Source organism: Stenella coeruleoalba, assembly GCF_951394435.1.
Source record: "Stenella coeruleoalba genome assembly, contig: scaffold_179, whole genome shotgun sequence".
Taxonomy (NCBI): Eukaryota; Metazoa; Chordata; class Mammalia; order Artiodactyla; family Delphinidae; genus Stenella; species Stenella coeruleoalba.
In genome coordinates this window covers 28,563-47,851 of record NW_027645996.1, presented here as the reverse complement: position 1 = coordinate 47,851, position 19,289 = coordinate 28,563, and the positions used below count along the sequence as shown (strand labels likewise).

At 43.5% G+C, this 19,289-nt stretch overlaps 1 long non-coding RNA gene across 3 annotated transcripts in view; it reads right to left on the bottom strand.

Annotated features, from left to right (window-relative positions):
• LOC307181407 overlaps positions 1-16,635 on the bottom strand; it is a 428,825-nt gene extending 412,190 nt beyond the window's left edge. For all 3 annotated transcript variants that reach the window (XR_013826688.1, XR_013826689.1, XR_013826690.1), the window contains exon 1: positions 16,572-16,635. This is a non-coding gene — a long non-coding RNA (uncharacterized lncRNA). The remainder of the gene's footprint in view (positions 1-16,571) is intronic.
• Between the last annotated feature and the right edge of the window lie 2,654 nt (positions 16,636-19,289).

The following is a 19,289-nucleotide window of genomic DNA, read 5'->3' as shown; positions in this document are numbered from 1 at the left end:
CCTCAGCTCCTGGGGCCCAGTGCAGACTCCACGATATAGAGCCTGAGCTACAGCCAACCCGGCCCTCGAGAGCTCCGCCGCCTCCCTCCCTCCCACTGACTCTGACAGGATCTCTACACAGCAGCCCAGCCCACAGCCCACGGGGTAGTGCATGCTCTCACCTCTCCATTCTCTGATCAAAATATAAAGTTTCCTTTGCTTGTGAACCAAACTCAGTCTCGATCTGTTGGCCCCAATGACACTGGGCAGGGGGACACTTGTTGGGGTCCACTCTGGAGGATCAGTAACAGAAATTGAGACTATTGTAACCTCAATGAACAGATGTGTGAGCCAAACTGTAGTTAACATAGAACAGTGTATAAGGCTCGGGTAAAATAAGATGTTTTTAACACTTCCATTTGATATTTCCATCACTTTTTATAAGCAAGTTCAGTGAAAAGGTTTGTCTTATTTGTCAGGTCAATATTAGAGAAACGAAGTGATTTCTTTCCAAGGATGTACAGCTAATAATCTTGGTTAAACCTTCAATCTTGTTTTAAATGCTTTTCCATTGAAAATGATACCTCTCTTTCAGCTCCCCCATTTCTGAGAAGTATAAAATCTTATAATTTATTATTACCAAAGGGGAAAGGTGGGAGGAGGGATAAATTAACAGTTTGGAATTAACACATACACACTGCTATGTATAAAATAGATCATCAACAAGGAACTACTGTATAGCACAGGGAACTACACTCAACATTTTGCAATAACCTATAAGGGGAAATAATCTGAAAAAGAATAGATATTTTTATTGACATCATCTATCAATGACAGTTAAAGTGTAGCCTAAGGGAAGCTGGTGGTGAGTGCTTCTGACCCTGAAGACTTCAATCATCTAAAGTTTGGACTCTGCCTACTTCCCAAGGCCCTTAATGAACATATGTGTAGCCGTAGCTTAAAAACTTCCCCAGTTTGGGTTTCGGGGAGACACTGATTTTGAAAAAGCCCTGGTGTTCTCCTTACATGAATGGGACTCTTCCTACTGCTAAAACATGTCTGTCACACCCAGAGGATGGTATACCGTCTGATCGGGAAGAGTTTGGAAAAGGCATCTCATCTCCTCATCTCCTGGTGCTCGGGTTCACCCCTCCAGCGTCTTTACTAACAGTCTCCCCACTTGGAGATGTCAGCACTGTCAACATCCTGTTGCGTACAGTTTGGAATTTGTCCAGAGGATGAAGCGGAAGGATGAGGAACAATGAGAGACAAGTCCTAGGTGTTCAGACAGGCACATTTCCAATCAGGAAGACGAATTGACCAAAGGCTAGGGTTGCCCATGGAAACAGTATAGGGCTTGAGGAAATCCCGCTGCTTTGTGGCCAGTTCCCATAAACACAAGTTGAACAATGGAACTCAGGGGCAGTAAAATTCACAAAACTGCAGAGTTGAAAATATCCATCACTGAAAAATGTCTTGAGGAAAGTCAGAGAAAAGGACTTGTAAGCAAGGGAGAATGGCAGGAAAGGGATTTGAGGAGGTAGAAAGGACTCGCCATTAAGCACAAGAAAAGGAGCTGAACATTGCCAACATTGCCAACATTGCAGTTGGCCAAAAAGGGTGTATGCGTTCTTTTCTGTATATATTCAAGAAAAGGGCATACACTTTTTTAGCCAACCAAACAGGTGGGCACTGGAAGTCAATACTACAAAAGATATCACTTCGCATCAGTCACAAGAGCCATCCTCATAGAGCGTAAACAACAGAAATGCAGGACAGGGCAACGAGAAGAGGGAGCCCTGTGAGACTTATAGTGGAAATGTATATTGCCAACGGCCATTCTGGAGAAGTGTATTGTGTTTACTAAAGCATCTAAAAAATGAGCTACAGAGCATAGGGCACTTGCACTCATGGGCGTATATCTTTGGAAAAACAAAAATCGAGAGGACACAGGCACCCCAATGTTTACCCCCTCTCTGTTTAAAAGATCCTCGACTAGGATATAACTTAAATGTCTCTGGAGGGAAAAAATGGATAGAGATGTGGTACTTAGGTAGAGTGGAATATTATTCAGCCTGGAAATCAATGAAATATGGCCAGTTGTAACAACTCCGGAGGAGTTACGTATGATCATTCTAAGTGACAGAATTCAAAAAGAAAAAGACACATATCATAAGATATCACTTAAAGGTGGAATCCAAAATGGCTACACATGAAATAAATTACAAAACAAAAACATAGTCAAATATGTAGAAAACACGCATAAGGCTGCTAAACGGGAAAGGTGGGGAGGGGTGAGGCATCATCCAGGAGGTTGAAATTAGCAAAGATACCATTCCAAATACCAAACTGATAATCAACAAGGCCTACACGGTAGCTAAAAGAACTGCACTCAGCACACTCAAGTCACCGGAAAAGAATATATACGACTGGTAAGAATCTGAAAAAGAATTTATTGATGTCTCTCTGTACGTGAATCAAGTGGATGTACAGCAGCAAGAAACAGAGCTTTGAAAATCAGCTGTAACCAATATAGTAATAAATTGAAAAAAATAAACGACAGAGAGACAGAGAAAACCTCTTACAACTTTTCCTCAGGGACGGTGATGCAACATGGATTGAACACATCTAGACCCACAGCAGGATGAGACATAAGGCTGGAAACTGTTTGCACTAAGAGAAATGTGAGGTTGGGTGAGGAAATGCACACCCTTTAAAGTAATACTACCTGGTACCCATTCAATGGGTCCCAAATCTGCAGGTTCAAGGGATCTTCCTACAGCTAAAACATGCATGGAAAACCCAGAGGACTGTACACCATGTGATCGGGAGATGTGTCTAAAATGCACCTCATTTATCCTCTCCTGGTGCTCCTGTTCACCATTCCAGCCACGCTACTTAGAATCTCCCCACTTGGAGAATCAGCACATTTAAACTTCTGTTTCACACATTTTGCAAATTGTGAGGAGGATGAACGGGAAGAGGGGGAACCAATGAGAGAAGAGTTGTAGGGGTTTGGACGGGCACATATCACTCTAATTTCCCATTAAGAATAAGAATTAAAGAAAGGCTCAGCCTGCCTCGCCGGAGCCAAAATAGGGCCTGAAGCAATCCTGTGGGTTTGAGGCCAGCTCACAAAAGAGCAACTTAAAAAATGGAGCTCAGGGTCACTGCAATTCACAAACCTGCAGAGTTATAAATGAAAACTAACGTCCAAAAATATGTTGAGGTAAGGCAAAGAAGAGGATCTGAATGCAAGACAGAATTGCAAGAAACAGATTTCAAGAGATAGATTGGACTCGTCTTTAACGCACATGAAAAGCGGCAGAATTTCGACAATGATGCAGTTGGCCCAAAAGGGCGTATGCGTTTTTTCCTGATTATATCCAGGAAAAAACGCATACGCACTTTATGGGCAACGAAGCAAGCAAGCAATGCAAATGTGCACAACAAAGAAGTCTCACTTCCCACCGGTCAAAAGGGCCATCCTAAAAAATTGTAAAAACCAGAAATGCAGGACAGGCCATGGAGAACAGGGAGCCTTTATACGCTGATGGGCAGTGTGTGAACTGCCGAGAGCCACTCTGGAGAAGTGTATGGTGGTTCCTAAATCATCTAAAAAACAGAGCTACAGAGCATAGGACACTTCCAATCATGGGAGTATATCTAGGGAAGTCTAAAAATCAACAAGACACAAGCACACCACAGTTTAGGGCTACTCTGTTTACAAGAACCTCAACTTCAGTACACCTTAAATATCCCAGGAAAGAGAACAATGGATAAAGAAGATGTGGTACTTATGTACAATGGAATATCTCTTCACCATGAAATCAATGTAATAAGGCTAGTAGAAGGATAAAGAGTGGATTTAGGTCCGATAATACTACTTGAAATAAGTCAAACAGAAAAAGAAACATATCATAAGATATCACTTATAGAGGGAGGGTAAATATGGCTGCACAAGAAATGAATTACAGAACAGAACAGTGTCTCACATTTAGAAAACACACTTATGTTAGCTTAAGGGGAAAGGAGAGGTGGGGTGATGCATAAAACCAGAGTTTGAAATTAGCACAGATACCGTTCAATAAACCAAATAGGTATTAGACAAGATCTACACCTTGCTCAATGAACAGGCCTCAACACACCCTATACACCGCAGAGAAATATATCTGAGGAATAAGAATCTTAAAACCCATGTATTGATATATCTCCATAAGGGAATCAAGTGTGTGCAGAGCGGCACAAACACAGCAGTGAAAAGGAGCTAAACCCCATTATAGAAATAAATTTTAAAAACAAAACGCTGAAACAATGAAAGAGAGAAAAATTCTTACAAAATTCGCTCAGGGGCTGTGATGCAACCTGGATTGACCACATATAAACCCACAGCTGGATAAGACATAAGGCTGGACACTTGGGGCTGACAGGATTGTGAGCTTTGGTGAGCAACTGCCGAAAGTTTAATGCAATACTTCATGCTACTCAGTCCAAGGGTCCCAACACTCCAGGTTGAAGGGAATCTTCCTACAGCTAAACCATGCTTGGGAAACCCAGCGACTGGTATACCATATGATCGGGAAAGGTTTCTAAAACGCACCTCATTTTTCCTCTCCTGGGGCTCCGGATCGACATTCCAGCCGCTTTACTAACAACATCCCCACATGGAGTCAATGTCTTTAAGTTCTGGTATCGCACAGTCTGCAGTTAGTGCAGAGGATGAATGGGAATAGGGGGAACCAGTGAGAAACTAGCTGTAGCGGTTTCAATGGGCACATGTCACTCTAATATCAAATCAGTAAGAAGAATTAACCAAAGGCACAGCAAGGTGCCCCAGAAGAAAAATAGGGCTTCAAGGAATCCTGTGGTTACGGGGCAAGACCACAAAAATAAGAGCTAAAAAATGGAGCTAAGGGCCACTGCAATTCAAAAACCTGCAGAGTTATAAAGGCCAACTATTTTTAAAAAATATATTGTGGTAAGGCTATGAAGAGGCATTGAAAGCAAGGCAGAATTGCAGGAAACCGATTTCAGGAGGTAGACTGGAATTGCATTGAAAGCATATGAAGAGAGTCAGAAACTCGACAATGATGCACTTGGCCAAAAAGGGCGTATGCGTTTTTTCCTGAATATATTCAGGAAAAAACGCATACGCACTTTTTGGCCAACCAAGCAAGCTTGCAAAGGAAATCTGCACTACAATGAAGTCTCACTTCCACCTGGTCAAAAGGGCCATCTGAAAAAAGTGTAAAATCCATAAAGGCACGACAGGCCATGGAGAACTGGGAGCCTTGTTATGCTGATGGGTGGGATGTAAATTGCCAACAGCCACTCTGGAGAAGTGTATGGTGTTTCCTGAAACATCTAAAAAACAAAGCAACAGAGCCTAGGGCACTTCCACTTATGGTCCTATAGCTTAGGGAAATTAAAATCAAAAAGACACAGCCACCCCAAAGTTTGGGACGGCTCTGTTTACAAGAACCTCGTTTACGGTACAAGTTCAATATCGCAGAAAGTGAAAAATGGATAAAGAACTTGTGGTACTTACGTACAATGCAATATCACTCAGCAATGAAATCTATGTAATCAGGCCCGAAGCAGCATAATGAGTGCATTCAGGTATGATGATTCGAACTGAAATAAGTCACACAGAAAAGAAACATCATAAGGTATCATTAATACACAGAATGTCGACTTGGCTACACATGAACTGAATTACAAAACAGAACAGTGTCTCATGTTTAGAAAACCAACTTATGCTTGCTTAAGGGGGAAGGTGAGTTGGGGTGCTGCATAAAACCAGAGATTGAAATGAGCACAGATAAAGTTCCTTAAGCCAAATATGGAATAGACAAGAGCTACTCCTTGCTCAACGAAATGGACTCAACACCGCATATTAAACGCCTAAGAATGTGCCTGACTAGTAAGTATCTTAAAACCTATGGATTGCTATGTCTCCGAAAGAGAATCAAGCATGTGAACAGGGGCATAAACGCAGCAGTGATAGGATTGGAGAGGTTCGGTGAGCAAATGAAGACCCTTTGAAGTCATATTGCATGGTACCCATTCCACGGGTTTCAACTACCCAGGTTTAAGGTATTCTTCCTTCAGCTAAAACATGCATGTGGAACCCAGAGTATGATCATCCGTGTGAACGGGAGACGTGTTCAAATATGTCTCAGTTTTCCTCCCGTGGTACTCAGATGCAACATTCCAGACGCTTTACTAACACTCTCCCGACTTGGAGAGTCAGCGCCTTTAACCTCCTGTTTGGCCCAGTTTGCAATTTCTGCGGAAGATGAACAGGAATAGCGAGAACCAATGAGAGACTAGCTGGAGGTGTCTGGACAGGCAAATTTAACTCTCATTTCCCAATAGGAAGAGGAAATAACCAAAGGCTCAGCGTGCCGTGCCGGAACCAGATTAGGGCCTGAAGCCATCCTGCGGTGTTGCGGCCAGCTCAAAAGAAAGCGAGTTGAAGAAAGAGCTCAGGGGCACTGTAATTCACAAACCTGCAGAGTTATAAATGACAGCTATCGTCCAAAAATAGACTGAAGTAAGGCTGCCAAGAGGACTTGAAAGCGGGGCGGAATTGCAGGAAACCGATTTCAGGAGGTAGACTGAAATTGCATTGAAAGCATAGGAAAAGAGGCAGAACGTCCACAATGATGCACTTGGCCAAAAAGGGCGTATGCGTTTTTTCCTGGGAAAAAACGCATACGCCCTTTTTGGCCAACCAAGCAAGCTTGCAAAGGAAATCTGCACTACAATGAAGTCTCACTTCCCCCCGGTCAAAAGGGCCATCTGAAAAAAGTGTAAAATCCAGAAAGGCAGGACAGGCCATGGAGAACTGGGAGCCTTGTTATGCTGATGGGCGGGATGTAAATTGTCAACAGACACTCCGGAGAAGTGCATGGTGTTTCCTGAAACATCTAAAAAACAAAGCAACAGAACCTAGGGCAATTCCACTTATGGTCCTATAGCTTAGGGAAATTAAAATCAAAAAGACACAGCCACCCCAAAGTTTCGAAAGGCTCTGTTTACAAGAACCTCGTTTACAGTACAAGTTCAACACCGCAGAAAGTAAAAAATGGAGAAAGAAGTTGTGGTATTTACTTACAAAGCAATATCACTCAGCAATGAAATCTGTGTCATCAGGCCCTTAGCAGCACAATGAGTGGATTCAGGTATGATGATTCTAACTGAAATAAGTCACAGAGAAAAAGAAACATCATAAGATATCAGTAATACATGAAATGTAAACTTGGCTACACAGGAACTGAATTACAGAACAGAACAGGGTCTCAAATTTAGAAAACCAACTTATGCTTGCTTAAGCGGAAAGGTGAGTTGGGGTGCTGCATAAAACCAGAGATTGAAATGAGCACAGATAAAGTTCCTTAAGCCAAATATGTAATAGACAACAGCTACTCCTTGCTCAACGAAATGGACTCAACACCCCATATTAAACGCCTAAGAATGTACCTGACTAGTAAGTATCTTAAAACCTATGGATTGCTATGTCTCCAAAAGAGAATCAAGCGTGTGTACAGGGGCATAAACGCAGCAGTGATAGGATTGGAGAGGTTCGGTGAGCAAATGAAGACCCTTTGAAGTCATATTGCACGGTACCCATTCCACGGGTCTCAACTCTCCAGGTTTAAGGTATTCTTCCTTCAGCTAAAACATGCATGTGGAACCCAGAATATGATCAACCATGTGAACGGGAGACGTGTTCAAATATGTCTCAGTTTTCCTACCCTGGTACTCGGGTGCAACATTCCAGACGCTTTACTAACACTCTCCCGACTTGGAGAGTCAGTCCCTTTAACCTCCTGTTTGGCCCAGTTTGCAATTTCTGCGGAAGATGAACAGGAATAGCGAGAACCAATGAGAGGCTAGCTGGAGGTGTCTGGACGGGCAAATTTAACTCTCATTTCCCACCAGGAAGAGGAATTAACCAAAGGCTCAGCATGCCGGGCCGGAACCAGATTATGGCCTGAAGCCATCCTGCGGTGTTGCGGCCAGGTCACAAGAAAGCGAGTTGAAGAAAGGAGCTCAGGGGCACTGTAATTCACAAACCTGCAGAGTTATAAATGACAGCTATCATCCAAAAATAGACTGAAGTAAGGCTGCCAAGAGGACTTGAAAGTGGGGCAGAATTGCAGGAAACCGATTTCAGGAGGTAGACTGGAATTGCATTGAAAGCATAGGAAAAGAGGCAGAACGTCCACAATGATGCACTTGGCCAAAAAGGGCGTATGCGTTTTTTCCTGAATATATTCAGGAAAAAACGCATACGCCCTTTTTGGCCAACCAAGCAAGCTTGCAAAGGAAATCTGCACTACAACGAAGTCTCACTTCCCCCCGGTCAAAAGGGCCATCTGAAAAAGTGTAAAATCCAGAAAGGCAGGACAGGCCATGGAGAACTGGGAGCCTTGTTATGCTGATGGGCGGGATGTAAATTGCCAACAGACACTCGGGAGAAGTGTATGGTGTTTCCTGAAACACCTAAAAAACAAAGCAACAGAGCCTAGGGCACTTCCACTTATGGTCCTATAGCTTAGGGAAATTAAAATCAAAAAGACACAGCCACCCCAAAGTTTGGGACGCCTCTGTTTACAAGAACCTCGTTTACCGTACAAGTTCAATATCACAGAAAGTGAAAAATGGATAAAGAACTTGTGGTACTTACGTACAATGCAGTATCACTCAGCAATGAAATCTATGTCATCAGGCCCGTAGCAGCATAATGAGTGGATTCAGGTACGATGATTCTAACTGAAATGAGTCACACAGAAAAAGAAACATCATAAGATATCAGTAATACACGGAATGGAAACTTGGCTACACAGGAACTGCATTCCAAAACAGAACAGGGTCTCAAATTTAGAAAACTAACTTATGCTTGCTTAAGGGGAAAGGTGAGTTGGGGTGCTGCATAAAACCAGAGATTGAAATGAGCACAGATAAAGTTCCTTAAGCCAAATATGGAATAGACAAGAGCTACTCCTTGCTCAACGAAATGGACTCAAAACCCCATATTAAATGCCTAAGAATGTACCTGACTAGTAAGTATCTTAAAACCTATGGATTGCTATGTCTCCAAAAGAGAATCAAGCGTGTGTACAGGGGCATAAACGCAGCAGTGATAGGATTGGAGAGTTTCGGTGAGCAAATGAAGACCCTTTGAAGTCATATTGCATGGTACCCATTCCACGGGTCGCAACTCTCCAGGTTTAAGGTATGCTTCCTTCAGCTAAAACATGCATGTGGAACCCAGAGTATGATCAACCATGTGAACGGGAGACGTGTTCAAATATGTCTCAGTTTTCCTACCCTGGTACTCGGGTGCAACATTCCAGATGCTTTACTAACACTCTCCCGACTTGGAGAGTCAGTCCCTTTAACCTCCTCTTTGGCCCAGTTTGCAATTTCTGCGGAAGATGAACAGGAATAGCGAGAACCAATGAGAGGCTAGCTGGAGGTGTCTGGACGGGCAAATTTAACTCTCATTTCCCACCAGGAAGAGGAATTAACCAAAGGCTCAGCATGCCGGGCCGGAACTAGATTAGGGCCTGAAGCCATCCTGCGGTGTTGCGGCCAGCTCACAAGAAAGCGAGTTGAAGAAAGGAGCTCAGGGGCACTGTAATTCACAAACCTGCAGAGTTATAAATAACAGCTATCGTCCAAAAATAGACTGAAGTTAGGCTGCCAAGAGGACTTGAAAGCGGGGCAGAATTGCAGGAAACCGATTTCAGGAGGTAGACTGGAATTGTATTGAAAGCATAGGAAAAGAGGCAGAACGTCCACAATGATGCACTTGGCCAAAAAGGCCGTATGCGTTTTTTCCTGAATATATTCAGGAAAAAACGCATACGCACTTTTTGGCCAACCAAGCAAGCTTGCAAAGGAAATCTGCACTACAATGAAGTCTCACTTCCCCCCGGTCAAAAGGGCCATCTGAAAAAAGTGTAAAATCCAGAAAGGCAGGACAGGCCATGGAGAACTGGGAGCCTTGTTATGCTGATGGGCGGGATGTAAATTGCCAACAGACACTTGGGAGAAGTGTATGGTGTTTCCTGAAACATCTAAAAAACAAAGCAACAGAGCCTAGGGCACTTCCACTTATGGTCCTATAGCTTAGGGAAATTAAAATCAAAAAGACACAGCCACCCAAAAGTTTGGAACGGCTCTGTTTACAAGAACCTCGTTTACAGTACAAGTTCAACATCGCAGAAAGTGAAAAATGGATAAAGAAGTTGTGGTAATCACTTACAAAGCAATATCACTCAGCAATGAAATCTATGTCATCAGGCCCTTAGCAGCACAATGAGTGGATTCAGGTATGATGATTCTAACTGAAATAAGTCACACAGAAAAAGAAACATCATAAGATATCAGTAATACACGGAATGGAAACTTGGCTACACAGGAACTGAATTACAGAACAGAACAGGGTCTCAAATTTAGAAAACCAACTTATGCTTGCTTAAGGGTAAAGGTGAGTTGGGGTGCTGCATAAAACCAGAGATTGAAATGAGCACAGATAAAGTTCCTTAAGCCAAATATGGAATAGACAAGAGCTACTCCTTGCTCAATGAAATGGACTCAACACCGCATATTAAACGCCTAAGAATGTACCTGACTAGTAAGTATCTTAAAACCTATGGATTGCTATGTCTCCGAAAGAGAATCAAGCATGTGTACAGGGGCATAAACGCAGCAGTGATAGGATTGGAGAGGTTCGGTGAGCAAATGAAGACCCTTTGAAGTCATATTGCATGGTACCCATTCCACGGGTTTCATCTACCCAGGTTTAAGGTATTCTTCCTTCAACTAAAACATGCATGTGGAACCTAGAGTATGATCAACCATGTGATCGGGAGACGTGTTCAAATATTTCTCAGTTTTCGTACCCTGGTACTCGGGTGCAACATTCCAGACGCTTTACTAACACTCTCCCCACTTGGAGAGTCAGTCCCTTTAACCTCCTGTTTGGCCCAGTTTGCAATTTCTGCGGAAGATGAACAGGAATAGCGAGAACCAATGAGAGACTAGCTGGAGGTGTCTGAACGGGCAAATTTAACTCTCATTTCCCACCAGGAAGAGGAATTAACCAAAGGCTCAGCGTGCCGTGCCAGAACCAGATTAGGGCCTGAAGACATCCTGCGGTGTTGCGGCCAGGTCACAAGAAAGCGAGTTGAAGAAAGGAGCTCAGGGGCACTGTAATTCACAAACCTGCACAGTTATAAATGACAGCTATCGTCCAAAAATAGACTGAAGTAAGGCTGCCAAGAGGACTTGAAAGCGGGGCAGAATTGCAGGAAACCGATTTCAGGAGGTAGACTGGAATTGCATTGAAAGCATAGGAAAAGAGGCAGAACGTCCACAATGATGCACTTGGCCAAAAAGGGCGTATGCGTTTTTTCCTGAATATATTCAGGAAAAAACGCATACGCCCTTTTTGGCCAACCAAGCAAACTTGCAAAGGAAATCTGCACTGCAATGAAGTCTCATTTCCCCCGGTCAAAAGGGCCATCTGAAAAAAGTGTAAAATCCAGAAAGGCAGGACAGGCCATGGAGAACTGGGAGCCTTGTTATGCTGATGGGCGGGATGTAAATTGCCAACAGACACTGGGGAGAAGTGTATGGTGTTTCCTGAAACACCTAAAAAACAAAGCAACAGAGCCTAGGGCACTTCCACTTATGGTCCTATAGCTTAGGGAAATTAAAATCAAAAAGACACAGCCACCCCAAAGTTTGGGACGCCTCTGTTTACAAGAACCTCGTTTACCGTACAAGTTCAATATCACAGAAAGTGAAAAATGGATAAAGAACTTGTGGTACTTACGTACAATGCAGTATCACTCAGCAATGAAATCTATGTCATCAGGCCCGTAGCAGCATAATGAGTGGATTCAGGTACAATGATTCTAACTGAAATAAGTCACACAGAAAAAGAAACATCATAAGATATCACTAATACATGGAATGTAAACTTGGCTACACAGGAACTGCATTCCAAAACAGAACAGGGTCTCAAATTTAGAAAACCAACTTATGCTTGCTTAAGGGGAAAGGTGAGTTGGGGTGCTGCATAAAACCAGAGATTGAAATGAGCACAGATAAAGTTCCTTAAGCCAAATATGGAATAGACAAGAGCTACTCCTTGCTCAACGAAATGAACTCAAAACCCCATATTAAATGCCTAAGAATGTACCTGACTAGTAAGTATCTTAAAACCTATGGATTGCTATGTCTCCAAAAGAGAATCAAGCGTGTGTACAGGGGCATAAACGCACCAGTGATAGGATTGGAGAGGTTCGGTGAGCAAATGAAGACCCTTTGAAGTCATATTGCACGGTACCCATTCCACGGGTCTCAACTCTCCAGGTTTAAGGTATTCTTCCTTCAGCTAAAACATGCATGTGGAACCCAGAGTATGATCAACCATGTGATCGGGAGACGTGTTCAAATATGTCTCAGTTTTCCTCCCCTGGTACTCGGGTGCAACATTCCAGATGCTTTACTAACACTCTCCCCAGTTGGAGAGTCAGCGCCTTTAAACTCCTGTTTGGCCCAGTTTGCAATTTCTGCAGAAGATGAACAGGAATAGCGAGAACCAATGAGAGGCTAGCTGGAGGTGTCTGGACGGGCAAATTTAACTCTCATTTCCCACCAGGAAGAGGAATTAACCAAAGGCTCAGCGTGCCGTACCGGAACCAGATTAGGGCCTGAAGCCATCCTGCGGTGTTGCGGCCAGCTCAAAAGAAAGCGAGTTGAAGAAAGGAGCTCAGGGGCACTGTAATTCACAAACCTGCAGAGTTATAAATGACAGCTATCGTCCAAAAATAGACTGAAGTAAGGCTGCCAAGAGGACTTGAAAGCGGGGCAGAATTGCAGGAAACCGATTTCAGGAGGTAGACTGGAATTGCATTGAAAGCATAGGAAAAGAGGCAGAACGTCCACAATGATGCACTTGGCCAAAAAGGGCGTATGCGTTTTTTCCTGAATATATTCAGGAAAAAACGCACACGCCCTTCTTGGCCAACAAAGCAAGCTTGCAAAGGAAATCTGCACTACAATGAAGTCTCACTTCCCCCCGGTCAAAAGGGCCATCTGAAAAAAGTGTAAAATCCAGAAAGGCAGGACAGGCCATGGAGAACTGGGAGCCTTGTTATGCTGATGGGCGGGATGTAAATTGCCAACAGACACTTGGGAGAAGTGTATGGTGTTTCCTGAAACATCTAAAAAACAAAGCAACAGAGCCTAGGGCACTTCCACTTATGGTCCTATAGCTTAGGGAAATTAAAATCAAAAAGACACAGCCACCCAAAAGTTTGGAACGGCTCTGTTTACAAGAACCTCGTTTACAGTACAAGTTCAACATCGCAGAAAGTGAAAAATGGATAAAGAAGTTGTGGTAATCACTTACAAAGCAATATCACTCAGCAATGAAATCTATGTCATCAGGCCCTTAGCAGCACAATGTGTGGATTCAGGTATGATGATTCTAACTGAAATAAGTCACACAGAAAAAGAAACATCATAAGATATCAGTAATACACGGAATGTAAACTTGGCTACACAGGAACTGAATTACAGAACAGAACAGGGTCTCAAATTTAGAAAACCAACTTATGCTTGCTTAAGGGTAAAGGTGAGTTGGGGTGCTGCATAAAACCAGAGATTGAAATGAGCACAGATAAAGTTCCTTAAGCCAAATATGGAATAGACAAGAGCTACTCCTTGCTCAACGAAATGGACTCAACAACGCATATTAAACGCCTAAGAATGTACCTGACTAGTAAGTATCTTAAAACCTATGGATTGCTATGTCTCCGAAAGAGAATCAAGCATGTGTACAGGGGCATAAACGCAGCAGTGATAGGATTGGAGAGGTTCAGTGAGCAAATGAAGACCCTTTGAAGTCATATTGCATGGTACCCATTCCACGGGTTTCACCTACCCAGGTTTAAGGTATTCTTCCTTCAACTAAAACATGCATGTGGAACCTAGAGTATGATCAACCATGTGATCGGGAGACGTGTTCAAATATGTCTCAGTTTTCGTACCCTGGTACTCGGGTGCAACATTCCAGACGCTTTACTAACACTCTCCCCACTTGGAGAGTCAGTCCCTTTAACCTCCTGTTTGGCCCAGTTTGCAATTTCTGCGGAAGATGAACAGGAATAGCGAGAACCAATGAGAGACTAGCTGGAGGTGTCTGGACGGGCAAATTTAACTCTCATTTCCCACCAGGAAGAGGAATTAACCAAAGGCTCAGCGTGCCGTGCCGGAACCAGATTAGGGCCTGAAGACATCCTGCGGTGTTGCGGCCAGGTCACAAGAAAGCGAGTTGAAGAAAGGAGCTCAGGGGCACTGTAATTCACAAACCTGCACAGTTATAAATGACAGCTATCGTCCAAAAATAGACTGAAGTAAGGCTGCCAAGAGGACTTGAAAGCGGGGCAGAATTGCAGGAAACCGATTTCAGGAGGTAGACTGGAATTGCATTGAAAGCATAGGAAAAGAGGCAGAACGTCCACAATGATGCACTTGGCCAAAAAGGGCGTATGCGTTTTTTCCTGAATATATTCAGGAAAAAACGCATACGCCCTTTTTGGCCAACCAAGCAAACTTGCAAAGAAATCTGCACTACAATGAAGTCTCATTTCCCCCGGTCAAAAGGGCCATCTGAAAAAAGTGTAAAATCCAGAAAGGCAGGACAGGCCATGGAGAACTGGGAGCCTTGTTATGCTGATGGGCGGGATGTAAATTGCCAACAGACACTGGGGAGAAGTGTATGGTGTTTCCTGAAACATCTAAAAAACAAAGCAACAGAGCCTAGGGCACTTCCACTTATGGTCCTATAGCTTAGGGAAATTAAAATCAAAAAGACACAGCCACCCCAAAGTTTGGGACGCCTCTGTTTACAAGAACCTCGTTTACCGTACAAGTTCAATATCACAGAAAGTGAAAAATGGATAAAGAACTTGTGGTACTTACGTACAATGCAGTATCACTCAGCAATGAAATCTATGTCATCAGGCCCGTAGCAGCATAATGAGTGGATTCAGGTACAATGATTCTAACTGAAATAAGTCACACAGAAAAAGAAACATCATAAGATATCAGTAATACACGGAATGTAAACTTGGCTACACAGGAACTGCATTCCAAAACAGAACAGGGTCTCAAATTTAGAAAACCAACTTATGCTTGCTTAAGGGGAAAGGTGAGTTGGGGTGCTGCATAAAACCAGAGATTGAAATGAGCACAGATAAAGTTCCTTAAGCCAAATATGGAATAGACAAGAGCTACTCCTTGCTCAACGAAATGAACTCAAAACCCCATATTAAATGCCTAAGAATGTACCTGACTAGTAAGTATCTTAAAACCTATGGATTGCTATGTCTCCAAAAGAGAATCAAGCGTGTGTACAGGGGCATAAACGCACCAGTGATAGGATTGGAGAGGTTCGGTGAGCAAATGAAGACCCTTTGAAGTCATATTGCACGGTACCCATTCCACGGGTCTCAACTCTCCAGGTTTAAGGTATTCTTCCTTCAGCTAAAACATGCATGTGGAACCTAGAGTATGATCAACCATGTGATCGGGAGACGTGTTCAAATATGTCTCAGTTTTCCTCCCCTGGTACTCGGGTGCAACATTCCAGATGCTTTACTAACACTCTCCCCAGTTGGAGAGTCAGCGCCTTTAAACTCCTGTTTGGCCCAGTTTGCAATTTCTGCGGAAGATGAACAGGAATAGCGAGAACCAATGAGAGGCTAGCTGGAGGTGTCTGGACGGGCAAATTTAACTCTCATTTCCCACCAGGAAGAGGAATTAACCAAAGGCTCAGCGTGCCGTACCGGAACCAGATTAGGGCCTGAAGCCATCCTGCGGTGTTGCGGCCAGCTCAAAAGAAAGCGAGTTGAAGAAAGGAGCTCAGGGGCACTGTAATTCACAAACCTGCAGAGTTATAAATGACAGCTATCGTCCAAAAATAGACTGAAGTAAGGCTGCCAAGAGGACTTGAAAGCGGGGCAGAATTGCAGGAAACCGATTTCAGGAGGTAGACTGGAATTGCATTGAAAGCATAGGAAAAGAGGCAGAACGTCCACAATGATGCACTTGGCCAAAAAGGGCGTATGCGTTTTTTCCTGAATATATTCAGGAAAAAACGCATACGCCCTTCTTGGCCAACCAAGCAAGCTTGCAAAGGAAATCTGCACTACAATGAAGTCTCACTTCCCCCCGGTCAAAAGGGCCATCTGAAAAAAGTGTAAAATCCAGAAAGGCAGGACAGGCCATGGAGAACTGGGAGCCTTGTTATGCTGATGGGCGGGATGTAAATTGCCAACAGACACTCACGAGAAGTGTATGGTGTTTCCTGAAACATCTAAAAAACAAAGCAACAGAGCCTAGGGCACTTCCACTTATGGTCCTATAGCTTAGGGAAATTAAAATCAGAAAGACACAGCCACCCCAAAGTTTGGGACGCCTCCGTTTACAAGAACCTCGTTTACCGTACAAGTGCAATGTCACAGAAAGTGAAAAATGGATAAAGAACTTGTGGTACTTACGTACAATACAGTATCACTCAGCAATGAAATCTATGTCATCAGGCCCGTAGCAGCATAATGAGTGGATTCAGGTACGATGATTCTAACTGAAATAAGTCACACAGAAAAAGAAACATCATAAGATATCACTAATACACGGAATGTAAACTTGGCTACACAGGAACTGCATTCCAAAACAGAACAGGGTCTCAAATTTAGAAAACCAACTTATGCTTGCTTAAGGGGAAAGGTGAGTTGGGGTGCTGCATAAAACCAGAGATTGAAATGAGCACAGATAAAGTTCCTTAAGCCAAATATGGAATAGACAAGAGCTACTCCTTGCTCAACGAAATGAACTCAAAACCCCATATTAAATGCCTAAGAATGTACCTGACTAGTAAGTATCTTAAAACCTATGGATTGCTATGTCTCCAAAAGAGAATCAAGCGTGTGTACAGGGGCATAAACGCAGCAGTGATAGGATTGGAGAGGTTCGGTGAGCAAATGAAGACCCTTTGAAGTCATATTGCACGGTACCCATTCCACGGGTCTCAACTCTCCAGGTTTAAGGTATTCTTCCTTCAGCTAAAACATGCATGTGGAACCCAGAGTATGATCAACCATGTGATCGGGAGACGTGTTCAAATATGTCTCAGTTTTCCTCCCCTGGTACTCGGGTGCAACATTCCAGATGCTTTACTAACACTCTCCCCAGTTGGAGAGTCAGCGCCTTTAAACTCCTGTCTGGCCCAGTTTGCAATTTCTGCGGAAGATGAACAGGAATAGCGAGAACCAATGAGAGGCTAGCTGGAGGTGTCTGGACGGGCAAATTTAACTCTCATTTCCCACCAGGAAGAGGAATTAACCAAAGGCTCAGCGTGCCGTACCGGAACCAGATTAGGGCCTGAAGCCATCCTGCGGTGTTGCGGCCAGCTCAAAAGAAAGCGAGTTGAAGAAAGGAGCTCAGGGGCACTGTAATTCACAAACCTGCAGAGTTATAAATGACAGCTATCGTCCAAAAATAGACTGAAGTAAGGCTGCCAAGAGGACTTGAAAGCGGGGCAGAATTGCAGGAAACCGATTTCAGGAGGTAGACTGGAATTGCATTGAAAGCATAGGAAAAGAGGCAGAACGTCCACAATGATGCACTTGGCCAAAAAGGGCGTATGCGTTTTTTCCTGAATATATTCAGGAAAAAACGCATACGCCCTTTTTGGCCAAGGAAGCAAACTTGCAAAGGAAATCTGCACTACAATGAAGTCTCACTTCTCCCCGGTCAAAAGGGCCATCTGAAAAAAGTGTAAAACCCAGAAAGGCAGGACAGGCCATGGAGAACTGGGAGCCTTGTTATGCTGATGGGCGGGATGTAAATTGCCAACAGACACTCAGGAGAAGTGTATGGTGTTTCCTGAAACATCTAAAAAACAAAGCAACAGAGCCTAGGGCACTTCCACTTATGGTCCTATAGCTTAGGGAAATTAAAATCAAAAAGACACAGCCACCCCAAAGTTTGGGACGCCTCCGTTTACAAGAACCTCGTTTACCGTACAAGTTCAATATCACAGAAAGTGAAAAATGGATAAAGAACCTGTGGTACTTACGTACAATGCAGTATCACTCAGCAATGAAATCTATGTCATCAGGCCCGTAGCAGCATAATGAGTGGATTCAGGTATGATGATTCTAACTGAAATAAGTCACACAGAAAAAGAAACATCATAAGATATCACTAATACACGGAATGTAAACTTGGCTACACAGGAACTGCATTCCAAAACAGAACAGGGTCTCAAATTTAGAAAACCAACTTATGCTTGCTTAAGGGGAAAGGTGAGTTGGGGTGCTGCATAAAACCAGAGATTGAAATGAGCACAGATAAAGTTCCTTAAGCCAAATATGGAATAGACAAGAGCTACTCCTTGCTCAACGAAATGGACTCAAAACCCCATATTAAACGCCTAAGAATGTACCTGACTAGTAAGTATCTTAAAACCTATGGATTGCTATGTCTCCAAAAGAGAATCAAGCGTGTGTACAGGGGCATAAACGCAGCAGTGATAGGATTGGAGAGGTTCGGTGAGCAAATGAAGACCCTTTGAAGTCATATTGCACGGTACCCATTCCACGGGTCTCAACTCTCCAGGTTTAAGGTATTCTTCCTTCAGCTAAAACATGCATGTGGAACCCAGAGTATGATCAACCATGTGATCGGGAGACGTGTTCAAATATGTCTCAGTTTTCCTCCCCTGGTACTCGGGTGCAACATTCCAGATGCTTTACTAACACTCTCCCCAGTTGGAGAGTCAGCGCCTTTAAACTCCTGTTTGGCCCAGTTTGCAATTTCTGCGGAAGATGAACAGGAATAGCGAGAACCAATGAGAGGCTAGCTGGAGGTGTCTGGACGGGCAAATTTAACTCTCATTTCCCACCAGGAAGAGGAATTAACCAAAGGCTCAGCATGCCATGCCGGAACCAGATTAGGGCCTGAAGCCATCCTGCGGTGTTGCGGCCAGGTCACAAGAAAGCGAGTTGAAGAAAGGAGCTCAGGGGCACTGTAATTCACAAACCTGCAGAGTTATAAATGACAGCTATCGTCCAAAAATAGACTGAAGTAAGGCTGCCAAGAGGACTTGAAAGCGGGGCAGAATTGCAGGAAACCGATTTCAGGAGGTAGACTGGAATTGCATTGAAAGCATAGGAAAAGAGGCAGAACGTCCACAATGATGCACTTGGCCAAAA